The sequence below is a fragment of the Coregonus clupeaformis genome, chromosome 36 (assembly GCF_020615455.1).
Source record: "Coregonus clupeaformis isolate EN_2021a chromosome 36, ASM2061545v1, whole genome shotgun sequence".
NCBI lineage: Eukaryota > Metazoa > Chordata > Actinopteri > Salmoniformes > Salmonidae > Coregonus > Coregonus clupeaformis.
The window spans coordinates 22,484,697-22,502,103 of record NC_059227.1 but is presented as its reverse complement, the minus strand read 5'-3'; the positions used below and the strand labels follow the sequence as shown (position 1 = coordinate 22,502,103).

Below are 17,407 nucleotides of genomic sequence, written 5' to 3'. Positions count from 1 at the left end.
AAAGCCTGTCAAGGGGAACGGAGTAGTTGTTAACCTTGGTTTGGCTGTCCTACAGGCATAACAGTCCTCTTTAGACCGTATACTGAATCCATTCCAACCACAGGTTAAAATCTATTTACTCCGTCTCCATCTGTACTACTTCCTTCAGGTCTATAGTTTGCACTGTCTCACTACCTCCCTCAGAGAGGTTTACTCTATAGGGTGCCCCAGTTGAAGAAGATATCTCACTTGTCAGGTCTGTAATCTGTTTTAGCATAATTCAGACTTTCAGACAGTACCTACCCTCATATGGGTCGCACTGCCATTTCTGATAATTCCCTACTTTCACAATACTACACCTGTCCCTAAACTGTGTATGGAGATTGACATATCCCCCCCGCTTGGTATAAGCAACTACATAGTCCCAGGATGTACATGGTGACATACATATGGTGATGTCCTTCCCTAAAGTCCCTAGTATTTTCCCTTTCCCTACGTCTAGCTGTCTCCTATGCCTTTTCAACTTGTGTTAGGTTAACTACCACTTCTGGCTGAAACAGGAGGGTCCGTGTGTGTTAGGAATATGGCCCCCACAATCAGACAGCTACCTACCGTCGGGAGACCTGTGAATCCCCACCCTCGCCCTGAGAACATGTCAGACGCCAGAGGCCAACCCATTGCTTCACCTTCTATCGAACTCACACAGGGATGATCAGACAGGGTAAGGGAATCTTCGTTAAGAGCCAAACCCCGAGCCCTAGTGGTGATCGGTTCTTTCTCCTAACTCTGTGTTTGTTCGTCAGGTGTAACTGGGTTTACCTTTTTGCCGTGTGTGACATGCACCCAGGTGGATCTAATAGGACTTGGTAGGGCCCTTCCCAACAGGCCTGCTTCCAGTTTTTCTTCTTTAGGGACTGGATCCACACCTAGTATCCTGGTTAGATAGAGTGGGTCACCTTCTCCTTTAGTTCACCTGTGGGGCACAAAACCTCTGACATACAGGTGTGGTTAATAAACTACCTTCTCACGTGTTCTGCTAGGGTGCTCTCTAGTTCTATGTCTGCCTGTCTGGTCCTGCCAACTGTGGCATTCTGTAAGGTCTTCCAAACACTTTCTCAAAGGGGGATAACCCATCTTCATCTGGGGTTACTCTAAATTTCTTCCCTTCACTCCGTGATAACTCTATAAAATCCATTTCCAATTGCTGGAAAGGGTACTTAGCCGGAGGATACTCACCCTGAGGTGCCCTTTGTCTGCCCTGGTGATTATTTTGAGCACAGATAACACATCTTTTTTTTATAATTAGTCATCCCATGTGCAACAAAGTGTTGTCTAATCTGTTCTACCATCCATCCCTCCTTTTGACACATGTCACTGCCCATGTGTCAATATTATCACCTACCTAACAATCACTTAGGTAATATTGGTAATTTATCATCCAATTGCCATCCCTTATTTTTATTTATTGGTAAAATAAACTATCTTAAAGTCCTCCTCTCATGCCTTTAGAATTTACCAGTGTGGATGATTAATTAACACCAAAAAGTTAAAACAGAGTTCAGAGGCAATTGAAATTCCATCCCATAGTATACCAAACATTACCATTATTCTAAATATTTAATAAATGTTACTTATCCCAAGTGTTCATTAATCCTCATGACATTCATTCTCATAAGAAATCATATATACCCCAAACTCAGCCAAAACCTAAAAAACTCCATAAAATTCACTGTGTGCCTAAGACCTATCACCCTTGACCTGCTGAAAACCCCCCAAAATTGAAACAACAAGGCTTTATAAACATCATACTAGGTGTGTTGTTTTTTATTTGAAAACCCCAATTAAAAAACAACAACCAAACAGCCAGGTCATGAGGACTCCTGATTTCTCTCTTCCCCTTCTGCCTACAGTTTCTTAACTGGTGCCCTTTCCTTGCACAGTAACTACACGGTTCCTCACATTCTCTAGCAAAATGTCCCGTTTTGTCACAATTGTAACACTTCCACTCACTCCTGTCTCCACTATTACCATTTCCTTCTTGTCTGTCTTTGCTACCGTAACCTCTCTTCTCTCCTAGGTATTGACTAATAGTCTCACTGTCTCTAATTCAACACAAAACCCCATCATCAAATGTACTCCGAGCAGAACTGAAAAAAACAAAGCAGACTGTGATTTATAGGACACTGCACCTTTGTTTCTGGCCTCACAATCTCCCCGGGAATTGGCCCTCCCTCAAGGTCCCTCCCAATCTGCTCTTGGTAAACTGCAAACCTTTTATTGCTTCTGATTTCATAGGGTATTGCTTCTGATATGGCTATGATTAGATTTGGGTATCACCTGTACTGGAATTACCCCTTTTATTAATCCTACGTCTGCTGGACCCCGGGACCACAAATGCTCTGGAACTTATTTTAAGTCTGACTCCTGTTGTTCTGTCAACAGGTATTCCTCTCCTCAGCATCTGCCATTCTCATCTAAATGTACTATCTGTGGATGGGCTGTGTTGATCGCCACTCACAATATTGACCCAATCAGTGATCCTCTTACCCTTGGATACCCACTGGCCCATGTCTTTCCAGTACTCTGCTGGCTCCTTTGCTAGGGACACATGTGGGCTCCATCTTTCCCTGAACTTTGGGGCCCTAGTTCCACCTCCACTGCTGCGTGGGTGTTGTCATAGTGAAACCATTTCAAGGCTATAGTCCTTTCTGTGGTTTTAAATAATGCTTCCTCATAGATTGCATCTGGACCTGGGTGTTTGCTATACCAGAGAGTACAGTGTAGGTCATCGGGGGACATTTTAGTGGGGCCTGGTACTACATCATCAGCAAGTTCCATCAAGGTTCGGGGAATATCAGTTATTCCCCCCCTTAACAAATCTTGCCTATACCAATAACATGGCTCCCCTTCCCCACAGACCACCATATTATCTCTGACTATGTGTACTTTCATTCCCCTCTCAGCGGAAATGACAGCCACATTCAATTTAGTCATTACATCACGTCCTAGTAAATTTACCCGACACAGCTTAGATATCAGGATGGGTATGGTTGCCTCTCATCCTGATTGGTCATGTTTTAGGGTTATTGGGGCTGATAACCTTTCAATAAATTGATGACCAGAGGCAGATCGCACTATGATTTTCTCCCCATCAATCCTGACTCCATCTGGCTTGTCTGTTGCACAGGTTGCTGTACTGCAGGCTCCCGTATCACAAAGGAATTTAATTTTTATACCCATTACTGTCAATGTCAAATAAGGTTTCTGTTCCTGTTGAAGTGCTAAGTCAATAGTAGCCCATTCAAACACCTCACAATTTGGATCAAAGGGTTCCTTAGTCTTCCCCCCACTAGAGTCTACTATTTCTCCCTCAAGGACTAGTCACGCCTTATCTTCCTCTTCCTCACGCTCAAAGCTGGGGGATGGACTTCTCTCTCTCTCTCTTCTATCTTTTCTCTCTTTTCTCTCCTGTCTGACTTTCTCTGCCCTTGTCCCGTACTCCTCTACCTCTGGCTCTTCCTCACCTTCATCTTCCCTTCCTCCTCCAGCCCCTTCTTCCTCATAGGGAGGTGGGGCCGGTGGGGGCAACATTATTCCCCTGCACTCTCCTTCTCCTCCCTACGTATTCATCATCTGGATTTTCTCTCCATGCCTGGTCTGCCAAGTTTGGATATAACCTTTCTGCCCTCTGCTCTGGGGGAGGCACGGAGACCTCAACCTTCACTTCTCTTTCCCTCTCACTCACTTCTCTTTTCTTCCTGCCTTCTTTCTTGGCTCTGTCCTGTCTGTTATTCTGCTCATGATGGATTGCATGTCTCTCTGAGGCTATTACACAATTCAGTTATTTTCCCAACATACTCTCCGTGATCGGCCCATGGCAAAGTGTCCTCTGGGCATCCCCTGAAACCCACTGCCCTCTAACGGCAGCCCAAACCTTACTATTCCTGTTTCGGGGTGGGTCATTCCTTCTACCGCTCTGGCCACGTCCTCTGTGTTCATGGCCTGTCTGCTAAATGGCATATTATTATTATTACTGTATACATCTAAGGTTGCTGGGGCCCCTTTCATTCCCCGCCAATAGATTAGGTAAGGCTATCAGTGGGTACTGGCCCCCTCCTACTCTCTCTCTCTCTCACTGCTTATTTCTCCTTTACACACCTTATGTATCTGTTTAAGCATGGATTCGAGTTTATCTGCGTCTAGACGTCCCTCAAAACCATACCTCTCCCTCCACCTGGTTACATAATGGAGATTTCTTCTATCCCTGGATTCCATTTTAATTACATCAAGCATTTCTCGTCCCCAGTAAATTCTGGGACCTCTTGTGAGGATTTGCCCCCCATGGTTGGTACTGTTAAAAATCCCTTAGCCACCTCTTCTATATAACAAGTCAATTTAACAAGTAATTCAAAATAGCTTCACACAACAACACCTTGAATCACCCCTTCCTGTATATGTAATCTTGACTAGTCCCCCAGAATTATCTTATACTTTTACAGAGGGATTGATCCCCACAATGTAATCTTGATAATTCCTGACAGTCTCATACAACAGGAATGGGTTCTCCCTCCTCTATACAACCACCTCTCCCTGTATATGTAGTATTGACTAGTCCCCCAGAATTATCTCATACTTTTACAGAGGGATTGATCCCCACAATGTAATCTTGATAATTCCTGACAGTCTCATACAACAGGAATGGGTTCTCCCTCCTCTATACAACCACCTGGAATTATTCATGTGACTTTTGAGCAAACATTAGGTCTCACACGTATACAACCTTACATGATTATTGGTGTTGTATCGGTAACCTGGAGTTTATAAGGCTCCAGAACGGATAGAGTTTCAGCAAAATCTACAGTTGTTTGTGACTTTTGACTTTACTAATATTCTATTTCTCACACATGCTACTTTAGTTCCTTCTGGTGTACTTTTTGTATTTGTTTAACCCAGATTATTTGTTGACTGTTCAATAATCTCTTACAGGTTACATCCCATAGGTGTACTTTTAATAGTTCCTTCTATTTCAACACCGGGTAGTTTCTTTTGGTAATGGCCTATTACTGTGAATCATTACGGACCCACCACCAGGTTGACTAGTCCCCCAGAATTATCTCCTACTCTACGGAGGAGTCTATCCTCACAATGTAATCTTGATAATTCCTGACAGTCAACCCCACATTTCACTTAAAATGGCTACGCATTGATCAATTTGCTACTTTTCAATATTTTAGCAAGTCCTCAAATCAATTTCACCAAGTTAATGAATAAACTTGGTGAAATTGAGATTGCAAAATATAGATCCCATATAGATTGCAAAATAGTTGGGAAGAGATCTTTGATGTACCGATCCCATGGCATAGTGTTTATGAACTGACACGCAAAACGACACGGATTCAAAAATTAGAATCTTTCAATTTAAATTATTATATAAAATCCTTGCTACCAATAGAATGTTATTTATATGGGGGATACAATCTTCCCAGCTCTGCAGATTTTGCTGTGAAGAGACGGAATCATTGGACCATTTGTTTTGGTTCTGTCCATTTGTAGCTTGTTTTTGGACACTGGTCCAGAATGGCTAAAGGATTGCAATATTTACCTGGAACTAACCTTGCAGATAGCATTACTGGGTGATCTGAAAAGCCATAGTCAATCAATCAATAATATAATAATACTTTTAGCAAAGCTGTTTATTTTTAACTCTCAATCTGTAGAAGCAATGAGAATAGAAAGGTTCAGAACTTTTGTAAAACATCACAGTACGGTTGAAATATATATGGCAAATAGAAATCCGATATGGATGGTGTTAAGAGATAGATGGGAGGTATTGTAATAGAGTTGAAGGATGGGACTAATAACAAATAACAACAAATAATAACAAAGATAGCTAATAATGTAAAGCATACTGTGTCCATAATAAGTATATAGGCTGTATGTTGGGAGCTTTTGGGAAAGAGCACAGTTAGAAAGATATGGCATATAGAAGCAAACCGGATAGACATCATGAAAACGATCGGAGAGGTTGAGAGTAGAAGTAGTTCAGGAGCAAAAAATAAATAAATAATAATAATAATAATAATAATGATATGTATGTATGTATGTATGTATGTATGTATATGTATATATATATGTATATATATAATAGAATTATTGTAAAATTAACTGTGTCCATAAGGTGTAGATAGTAAGTATAGACCGGAAGTAGAGGCCTGGGAATTGTTGTTCACTAATTTACTCCAAGTAGGGAAAGGATGGTGGGGTTGAAAAGTAATAAAGGGGAGTATATATATAAAAAAAATATATATATAAAAAAAAAAAAAAAAAAAAACATGGGGGATTGGAAGTGATGCAGACAATTACATTGATAGAAGATACAATCTATCTGCAATATTAAGCTGATCCATTCCCCCAAAAAAAAAAAAAAAAAAAAAAAAAAAAAAGTTAATGAATAAAGACTACTGACCTTATCCTTGCAGCCGAGATTCAATGTAGGTTTGGATTCCGTCACCGTCTCTGTCATTAATCAGGTGTCCTCTGGCCTGTTTTAACCCTTAATGTCAAAGGGCAGGACTTTCTATTTACGAATGTATCATTCGCCCGTCAACGGTTTTCAGAGTTACCTGGAATGACAGAAACAGGGTATTGGAGTCCGGCTCAGAAGGACCAAGCTGTTATGTGAATTATTTAACAAACTATTTTAGTGTCTCTGTGCGTCTCCCAAAAGGTTGTAAGTCTTTTGGGATTTAAGTAACGGCCAGAGTCCCGGTCTGCATAGTCAGAGATATTTATTCATTGAGAATTCTGCCATCACAATTTCAGAGTCCATCTTTTATACTCATACGTCATACAAAAATAAATCCCTTCCCTCTGTAGGCGGGCTGTAGTTTTCCACTCTAAAACTGCTCTACTGACCTTCAGTTCACACACATATACACACATGCATACACACATACATACACACACACACACATATCCTACTCCCTGCTTTACTCAGTTATTGCCGTTCTCACAATATTCTGCACCATGTTTTCATAACAGTTTCTCCCCTCCCTAAATTGGGAGGCCTCTTTATCTTAGTTTCTCAGTTGTCTTTGTTGTCTGGCCTAACTCTTACTCACATTGCTAAATAGTGGCTCAATGCCATAGCCTTTACTGGTCCTACATTCACACATTTCTAACACATTATACACAGTTTCAGGGTGTAATAATTAGTCATTAATAATTAATCTATCAACGCCCCACTTACCCAGAGCTCTCTGTTGTGCATTTTTGTATACCTGTAAGTTTTCCACAGGTTGCACCTCATTCCCAGCATAAGGTGCTAGTAGATTCAGGCGCAGCTGGGAATTTTGTTGATTGGAAATTTTGTTTAGATTTAGGGATTCCCCTCCTTCCTGTTGACGCTCCATTTCCCGTTCATGCATTAGATAGCCGCCCGTTGGGATCGGGGTTGATTAGGGACCACGGGTCATGAGGAGACTATTCAGCTATATCTGATCGACTCCCCTGCGTACCCGGTGGTGCTGGGAATTCCCTGGTTAAGTACCCATAACCCTTCCATTTCGTGGCAACAGAGGGCTCTCAAGGAGTGGTCTGCTCAGTGTGAGGGGCGATGTCTGGGTGTTTCCGTGGGGGCGACCTCGGTGGAAAGTCCAAACCAAGTGCCCGCAATGCACATTCCCCCTGAATATGGGGATTTGGCACTTGTGTTCAGTAAACCGAGGGCGACGCAGTTGCCTCCCTCACAGACAGGGGGATTGTGCGAGTAGACCTCCAGGCAGGAGCAGCGCTCCCGCGGGCTTCACGTGTATCCTTTGTCTCAAGAGGAGAAAAGGGCTATGGAGACTTACATAGCCGAATCTTTGAGACAAGGATACATACGGCCCTCCACTTCCCCTGCGTCCTCGAGCTTCTTTTTTGTGAAGAAAAAGGATGGAGGGTTGCGCCCGTGCATTGATTACCGTGGTCTCAATCAGATTACTGTGAAATACAGTTATCCACTCCCTCTGATTGCGACTATGACGGAGTCATTGCACGGAGCGTGTTTCTTCACAAAACTGGATCTCAGGAGCGCATATAACTTGGTGCGCATTAGGGAGGGCGATGAATGGAAAACAGCATTTAGTACCACCTCGGGTCATTACGAGTATCTCGTCATGCCATACGGGTTGATGAATGCTCCTTCAGTCTTCCAATCCTTCGTGGATGAGATCTTCCGGGACATGCAGGGGCAAGGTGTGGTCGTGTACATTGATGACATTCTGGTGTACTCTTCTACCCGAGCCGAGCATGTAGCCCTGGTGCGTCGAGTGTTGAGGAGGCTGTTGGAGCACGACCTGTATGTCAAGGCAGAGAAATGTCTGTTTTTCCAGGAGTCGGTCTCCTTTTTGGGTTATCGGTTGTCCGCGTCAGGGGTGAAGATGGAGGTGGACCGTGTGTCAGCCGTGCGTAATTGGCAAACCCCAACCACTGTTAAAGAGGTGCAGCAGTTCTTGGGCTTTGCGAATTACTACCGGAGGTTTATCCGGGGTTTTGGACAGGTGGCAGCTCCCATAACGTCTCTTCTGAAGGGGGGTCCGGTGCGCTTGCAGCGGACAGGGCTTTTGGGAAACTGAAGGGCCTGTTTACTTCGGCTCCGGTGCTGGCGCATCCGGATCCCGCCTTACCATTTCAGGTAGAGGTGGACGCGTCTGAGGCCGGTATAGGGGCCGTTCTATCTCAACGGTCCGGCACGCCACCTAAACTCCGCCCCTGTGCCTTTTACTCTAAAAAGCTCAGCCCGGCGGAGCGAAATTATGACGTAGGGGACAGGGAGCTGTTAGCCGTGGTACAGGCCCTAAAGGTGTGGAGGCATTGGCTTGAGGGGGCTCAACACCCTTTCCTCATTTTGACTGACCATCGGAACCTGGAATACATCCGGGCAGCTAGGAGACTGAACCCTCGCCAGGCTCGGTGGAACATGTTTCTTGCCAGGTTCGTATTTAAAATCACGTACATCACTGGGTCCCAGAACGGTAAGGCAGACGCCCTGTCCCGGCGGTATGACACAGAGGAGAGGTCCGTTGAGCCCACTCCCATACTACCGGAGTCTTGTCTAGTGGCACCGGTTGTGTGGGAGGTCAATGCTGAAATCGAGCGGGCGTTGCGTACCGACCCTAGCCCTCCACAGTGTCCTGTGGGTCGGACGTACGTTCCGCTCGAGGTTCGGGATCGACTCATTTATTGGGCTCACACGTCACCCTCCTCTGGACATCCGGGTATTGGCCGGACAGTGTATTGTCTTAGCGCTAAGTACTGGTGGCCAACGTTAGCCAGGGATGTGAGGGTTTTTGTCTCCTCCTGCTCGGTGTGCGCCCAGTGTAAGGCGCCCAGACACTTGCCCAGGGGTAAGTTACAACCCCTGCCCGTTCCACAACGACCCTGGTCCCACCTCTCGGTGGATTTTGTTACAGACCTTCCCCCATCTCAGGGGAATACCACCATACTGGTCGTTGTGGACCGGTTCTCTAAGGCCTGTCGTCTCCTCCCAATGTCGGGTCTTCCTACTGCCCTACAGACCGCTGAGGCACTATTCACCCACGTCTTCCGGCATTACGGGGTACCCAAGGATATAGTGTCTGATCGAGGTCCCCAGTTTACCTCCCGAGTCTGGAGAGCGTTTATGGAGCGCTTGGGGGTCTCGGTGAGCCTTACCTCGGGGTACCACCCGGAGAGCAATGGGCAGGTAGAACGAGTGAACCAGGATGTGGGTAGGTTTCTGAGGTCGTATTGCCAGGGCCGGCCGGAGGAGTGGGCTAGGTATATTCCCTGGGCAGAGATGGCCCAAAACTCTCTCCGCCACTCCTCCACCAACCTAACCCCTTTCCAATGTGTGTTAGGGTACCAGCCGGTTCTGGCACCATGGCATCAGAGCCAGATCGAGGCCCCTGCGGTGGATGAGTGGGTAAGGCGCTCGGAGGAGATGTGGAACGCTGCACACGTCCATCTGCAGCGGGCCATCCGTCGACACAAGGTGAGCGCCGATCTCCACCGCAGTGAGAGGCCGGTGTACGCACCTGGAGATCGAGTCTGGCTCTCGACCAGAAACCTGCCCCTCCGCCTGCCCTGCCGGAAGCTGGGTCGGCGGCTTGTGGGGCCTTTTAAAGTCCTGAGGAGATTGAACGGGGTATGTTACAAGTTACAACTGCCTAATGATTATCGCATTAACCCCTCGTTCCATGTGTCTCTTCTCAGGCCGGTGGTAGCTGGTCCACTCCAGGAAGGTGAGATAGGAGAGACTCCTCCGCCCCCACTGGACATCGAGGGGGCTCCGGCGTACACCGTGCGGTCCATCTTGGACTCGAGACATCGGATGGGGGGTCTCCAGTATCTCGTGGAGTGGGAGGGGTACGGCCCGGAGGAACGGTGCTGGGTGCCGCGGAGGGACATCCTAGACCCGTCTCTCCTGTCGGAGTTCCACCGGGGTCACCACGCGCGCCCTGCTCCGCGTCCTCCTGGTCGTCCCCGAGGCCGGGTCAAGGGGGGGGGGGGTACTGTCACGGTTTCGGCCGAGGCTGCTCATTCTCCTTGCTCGGGCAGGCTTCGGCGGTCGTCGTCCCCGGAGTACTAGCTGCCACCGTTGTATGTTTTCGATGTTTGTTTGGTTTTGTTTTCTTCGTACAGCTGTTCCCTGTTAGTGTTAATTATGTACCCTATAAGTGTTCCATTTGTTAGTCATGTGTTGTGTGTAATTGTTTTCACCTGTCTGTTGGTGCTGTTCATTTTTGGCCAGACGCTAGTGTGTACCGTCGCACTGTTGTTTTCGTGCACAGTCGGTTTCGGTGTTTTACGCACTGTTGCGTATTGTTCGCCTCCGGGTTGGTTTAGACCCGTTTGTTATTTTGTCTTTTCAAGTAAAGTCTGGTTTGACTTATCTCCTGTGTCCTGCACTTGATTCCACACCACATCCGCATCAGATACCTTGACAGAAGTGATGCAGAGAATTACATTGATGGAAGTTACAGTCTATCTTCAATATTCAAGCTGATCTACCCCCTAAAAAAATTAATTAAAAAAACTCCCCAGTCCTTAACAATTACACGCATACACATAACATGATGCAACCACCACTATGCTTGAAAATATGGAGAGTGGTACTCAGTAATGTGTTGTATTGGATTTGCCTCAAACATAATGCTTTGTATTCAGGACAGAATGTTAGTTGCTTTGACACATTTTTGGCAGGATTACTTTAGTGCCTTGTTTTGCAATATTTTTATTTGTACAGGCTTCCTTCATTTCACTCTGTCAACTAGGTTAATATTGTAAGTAACTACAATGTTGTTGATCCATCCTCGGTTTTCTCTTATCACAGCCATTAAACTCTGTAACTATTTTAAAGTCACCATTGGCCTCATGGTGAAATCTAGTGGAGGTTGCTGAGGGGAGGACGGCTCATAATAATGGATGGAATGGAGCCAATGGAATGGCATCAAACACATGGTAACTATGTGTTTGACGTAGTTCAATCAATCAAATGTATTTATAAAGCCCTTTTTTACAACAGCAGATGTCACAAAGTGCTATACAGAAACCCAGCCTAAAAACTCAAACAGCAAGCAATGCAGATGTAGAAGCACGGTGGCTAGGAAAAACTCCCTAGAAAGGCAGGAACCTAGGAAGAAACCCAGAGAGGAACCTCTTCTGGCTGTGCCGAGTGGAGATTATAGGAGTACATGGCCATTTTAAGGCCAGATTGTTCTTCAAGATGATCAAACGTTCATATAATAATTCATATCATCACATGACAGCAGGTCTGGTTGAGCAAACAAAATGAATAGCATCTGTGGATGTTATAGGAGTAGGATGTTATAGGAGTAAGATACTATAGGAGTAGGATGTTATAGGAGTAAGATGTTATAGGAGTAGGATGTTATAGGAGTAGGATGTTATAGGAGTAAGATACTATACTATAGCTCTGGATAAGAGCGTCTGCTAAATGACTAAAATGTAAATATAATAATCACAGTGGTTGTAGAGGGTGCAACAGGTCAGTACCTCAGGAGTAAATGTCAGCAGGTGTGCGGTAGAGAGGGAGAGAGTCGAAAGCAGCAGGTCTGGGACAAGGTAGCACGTCCGGTGAACAGGTCAGGGTTCCCTAGCCGCAGGCAGAACAGTTGAAACTGGAGCAGCAGCACGACCAGGTGGACTGGGGACAGCCAGGAGTCATCAGGCCAGATAGTCCTGATTATAGGGCTCAGGTCCTCTGGGAGGGGAGGGAAAGAGAGAGAGAGAGAGAGAGAGAGAGAGAGAGAGAGAGAGAGAGAGAGAGAGAGAGAGAGAGAGAGAGAGAGAGAGAATTAGAGGCAGCATACTTAAATTCACACAGGACACCAGATAAGATAGGAGAATTACACCAGATATAACAGACTGACCCTTGCCCCCTGGCACATAGACTATTGCAGCATAGATACTGGAGACTGAGACAGGGGTGGGTCGGGGACACTGTGGCCCCGTCGGACGATACCCCCGGACAGGGCCAACCAGGCAGGATATAACCCCACCCACTTTGCCAAAGCACAGCCCCCACACCACTAGAGGGATATCAACAGACCACCAACTTACTACCCTGAGACAAGGCTGAGTATAGCCCACAAAGATCTCCTCCACCACACGAGCCCGAGGGGGCGCAAAACCGGACAGGAAGATCACGTCTGTGACTCAACCCACTCAAGAGACGCACCCCTCCTAGGAACAGCATGGAAGAGCACTAGTAAGCCGGTGACTCAGCCCCCGTAATAGGGTCAGTAGTTGATACCATTCCACTGATTCCGCTCCAGCCATTACCACATGCTCGTCCTCCCCAATTCAGGTGCCACCAACCTCCTGTGGTGAAATCCCTGAGCGGTTTTCTTCCTCTCCGGCAACTGAGTCAGGAAAGACACCTGTAGCTTTGTACTGACTGGATATATTGATACACCATCCAAAGTGTAATTAATAACTTCACCATGCTCAAAGGGATATTCAATGTCACTGGTCTTTGTGGTTCAATCTGTGTTTGAAATTCACTGCTCAACTGAGGGACCTTACAAATAATTGTATGTGTGGGGTACAGAGATTTATGTACATTATATCTATATATAATTATATTCCGGTCTCTGACATTGCTCGTTCTGATATTTCTTAATTTCATATTTTTTTCTTCTGGATTATGTGCGTGTTTAATTTTTATTTATTTATTATTGCTAGGTGTTACTGCACTGTTGGAGCTAGAAATCTGTGTACGCTACCAATAAAATTAGATTTCATTTCTACTCATAAAGATTCACCCTGTTGATGCCTGTGGTTGGCCTATGGTGGTGGTTGTTCCAGATGGAGGTTGTTGTGAGGCTGTGGAAGGATAGTTTCACCCTGAACAATTAGGAGTTCAGGAGGTACTCTGTACAGGAGAACCAGGATTTCCTGGAAGCCATCAAACGAGGGTATGGCAACTATTCACACTTTATAATACCACGTTAGTTGATCAAATGTCCTGCCGGTGAATACTTGTTCTAGCTTTTTTCCTGATACTGATCTTCCACCCCCTCCCTTTTCCCTGCCCTTTTTATCTACACGTTTCGTTGTTATATTCTCTCTGTACAATCTATTCGTTGATGTATATCTACTTGATGTAATGCAGGGTTTCCCAACTGGCAGTGATTTTATTTGGCCCCGCAAGTTTTCTGAACAAAAAAATTAATGTTTTTTTATAAAAACAAATGAAATTTCATTGTTGGGCATAAAAGAGAGTAAAATCACCAGGAAATCAGCTCAAAGTGATTTTAATTCAGGATCGTATCCCAATTTAATCAAATTATGTTTTTGTGTACAAATTATTTATAATCATGTTCCGGCCCCCCGACCATCTGCTCAAGAAAGAATCAGCCCGCCTGCGTCTGGATGTAGTTGGGGACCATATTATACCACTAAGTGTTGCTCTAAGTCTGTAGCTGTATTAGGAGTTGAACTAGGACCCCATACAGTTTTGGGGACCAGCTTTGGATAGATTGAGAGCTATTGGGAAAAAATACCTTATTTTTTTGTCGGACACTCTCATCCAAATTGCAATGTCTTTTGTGCGTGTATGTCCAGTGTTTCTCCCAGAGTGGTGGTCCGTTCTCCATCGGTGCACGAGGAGGGGGAGTTCCCCCCAATCCCTATCACTGGACCACAGCCTCCCTGTCACCTCTCTGCAGATCTGGTTGCAGACGGCAGGAGGCTGGTGCAGAGGTTCAACCTATCAGAAAGGTGGATATTACACTGTTATAACCCCTCATATACTGTTAACTGTATAGGAACCTACTGTACAGGAATGGGTCTGTCCCAGAGTGCCCTCTCTAAGCAGTTCATCCTTACATCCATGATTCTTATAAACCCAGTACACGGAATAAGCCAGGGCTTTTAAGATTATCCTTCTGACCATAATGTTAAGCGATTAAGCAGACATGAATGTGGAAGATGATGTAATGATTCTTCATCCTACCAAGGTTAAGAGTGCACCATGGGCCATGTTATCCCCGAGCATGGGGCATCATGTTATATAATATAATTAGAATTCCCAGAACAGACATTCCAATTCAAGTCAAAGTTCCATAATGGTTGTGAGGGGAAGGCATACCGGTATGTCCATTCTTTACATTCTAATTCGAGCTAATGTGTTCTATCTCCTGCTGCATGGGGCCTGCTACATGCAGAAAACCTGATGTGAGCGCTGTCTGGTGACATCGTAAATCTATAAAATTGCATAACTCCGATGCAGCGTTTATTATGTAACAGGGTTAGCTGAGAGAGAGGGGAGAGAAGAAAACCCAGAGCTCAGCATCCTGTATGATGTTCGAATAGAGTATATGGGGCTTCATATCAATAATAGATTATGTTGATTTATGTTGGTATAGAGCAGTGGTTCCAAACCTTTTTGGAACTGTGGCACACCTTGATGGGATATAAAATTCTGATTTATTTAGTGGTAATGACCTCCATCGTATCTGATCCAGACTGCAAATAACATTTTTTATGGATTAAATAGGATTTATTTGAAATATTTTCATAGTTCCTTACTCATGATGGTTAATTTGTGTGTACCCCTTTAAAAGCGTCCTGTGAATCTGCCCAGAAAGAAAACCAAGGACACAAAGACATGCTCCGTTTGTTTCTATGGCAGAGGCTGTGGTATAGCTAAGCCCAGAGCCATATATTTAAGCAATAAGGCCTGGGGGGGGGGGCGGTGATATATGGCCAATATACCAAGGCTAAGGGCTGTTCTTATGCAGGACGCAACGCGGAGTGCCTGGACACAGCCTTTAGCCATGGTATATTGGCCATATACCACAAACCCCCGAGGTGCCTTATTGCTATTATAAACTGGTTACCAATGTAATTACAGCAGTAAAAATAAATGTTTTGTCATACCCGTGGTATACGGTCTGATATATCACGACTGTTAGCCAATCAGCATTCAGGGCTTGAACCACCCAGTTTATAATAAGAAATAAATCACTCTGGCTAAGCCTAATCAGACTTGCCTGTGCTAATGATTTTCACAGACAAAGTAAAATGATACAAATGACTTTGCTCGTGTTGCGCGCCCCTCAAATGATACAAATGTAACAACAGCCTGAGTGCACTGGACTTGAAACAATGATACAGATGTAACCATGTGCCATTTAATGTATTATCTGACCAGCACTAGTGTTCTGAAGTAAAACTTCCATGTGCATTCCACAGGTCACGTTTATAAGTGAGTGTTAATAAATAAAAAAAATCAAGATTAGGAAAAGTTTAGAGGCACACCTGAGCGTTCCCAAGGCACACCAGTGTGCCGCGGCACACCGGTTGGGAACCACTGGTATAGGGAGCAATGGCGTGTAGATGATAAAGAGACCAATGTTTTGTAGGGGAAATACTTGACTATTTTCCTGTCATGTGGTTCAGAGGCACAATATGCTAATAAGTGATCATTAGTATTTACTAATAATCTTTGTAAATGCAAATTTTTTGAGCATGTTTGTGTGGCTGCATGAGTCGCTGTATGTGTCTGTATGTGTGAGCTCATCTCTGTCTCTACGTGTTGTGTTCTCCTCAGGGTCAGTGACATTCACGACTATGTCCAGTGCTGTCAGAAGATAGGCCTTTCATCCTGACCACCTCACTTCCTTTCTGAGTGCTCCTGGAAGAGGGGCTAAGTCTGGAGGAGGCAGACCTAACCAACGCTGTCATTGTCCAGAGACCCCTCAACACAGACCCCCTTCAGACACTCCTGACCATTAGGAACACTCACAGAGACCCTGAAATCCCACCCATTGGTCACTCTTAACCAATCGTAACACTCACATAGACACTTTTCCCAACAGAAACATCCCTCTTAGTTCACTCCTGAAGTGAAGGCAGTATTCACATACTGTACAGTAGTTCCTCTATAGTCTGTCCAGGGTGGAGACGTTGCTCCCAGTCCCCATTCCCAGTCCCACAGCCCCCATTACATTCATCCAAGCCTCCTCTACTCCCGCCTGCCCTCTTCAACTGCTGACGTCTCACATCACTCCTTGAGCATCAAAAGGGCTCAAACTTCCTCCACTACATAGCTCTAGCAACACTTTGTTTGTTATTTTCCATATTATGTCTATCGCTGATAAGCTATCCAGGAAAGGGCAAAAAAACTAACATATTAATATACAGTATGTAGCCTTAGAAATAAAGGTAAATCAATAACATTCATATACAGTGCATTCGGAAAATATTCAGACCCCTTGACTTTTTCAACATTTTGTTACGTTACAGCCTTATTCTAAAATTGATTAAATTACATTTTTTCCTCATCAATCTACACACAATGCTCCATAATGACAAAAACAGGTTTTTAGAAATTTTAGCAAATTTATTAAGAAATAAAAAACAGAAATACCTTATTAACATAAGTATTCAGACCCTTTGCTATGAGACTCGAAATTGAGCTCAGGTGCATCCTGTTTCCATTGATCATCCATGAGATGTTTCTACAACTTGATTCCCAACAGAAACATCCCTGTGGTAAATTCAATTGATTGGACATGATTTGGAAAGGCACACACAAGTCTATATAAGGTCCCACAGTTGACAGTGCATGTCAGAGCAAAAACCAAGCCATGAGGTTGAAGGAATTATCCGTAGAGCTCAGAGACAGGATTGTGTCGAGGTACAGATCTGGGGAATCGTACCAACATTTATTTTGCAGCATTGAAGGTCCCCAAGAACACAGTGCCCTCCATCATTCTTAAATGGAAGAAGTTTGGAATCACCAAGACTCTTCCTAGAGCTGGCCGCCTGGCAAAACTGAGTAATCGCGGGAAAAGGGCCTTGGTCAGGGAGGTGACCAAGAACCTGATGGTCACTCTGACAGAGCTCAAGAGTTTCTCTGTGGAGATGGCAGAAA

General features: G+C 44.8%; 1 pseudogene; it reads left to right on the top strand.

Moving 5' to 3' along the window:
* The window catches only part of LOC123482692, a 40,231-nt pseudogene extending 23,972 nt beyond the window's left edge, over positions 1-16,259 (top strand).
* The last annotated feature ends 1,148 nt before the right edge of the window (positions 16,260-17,407 follow it).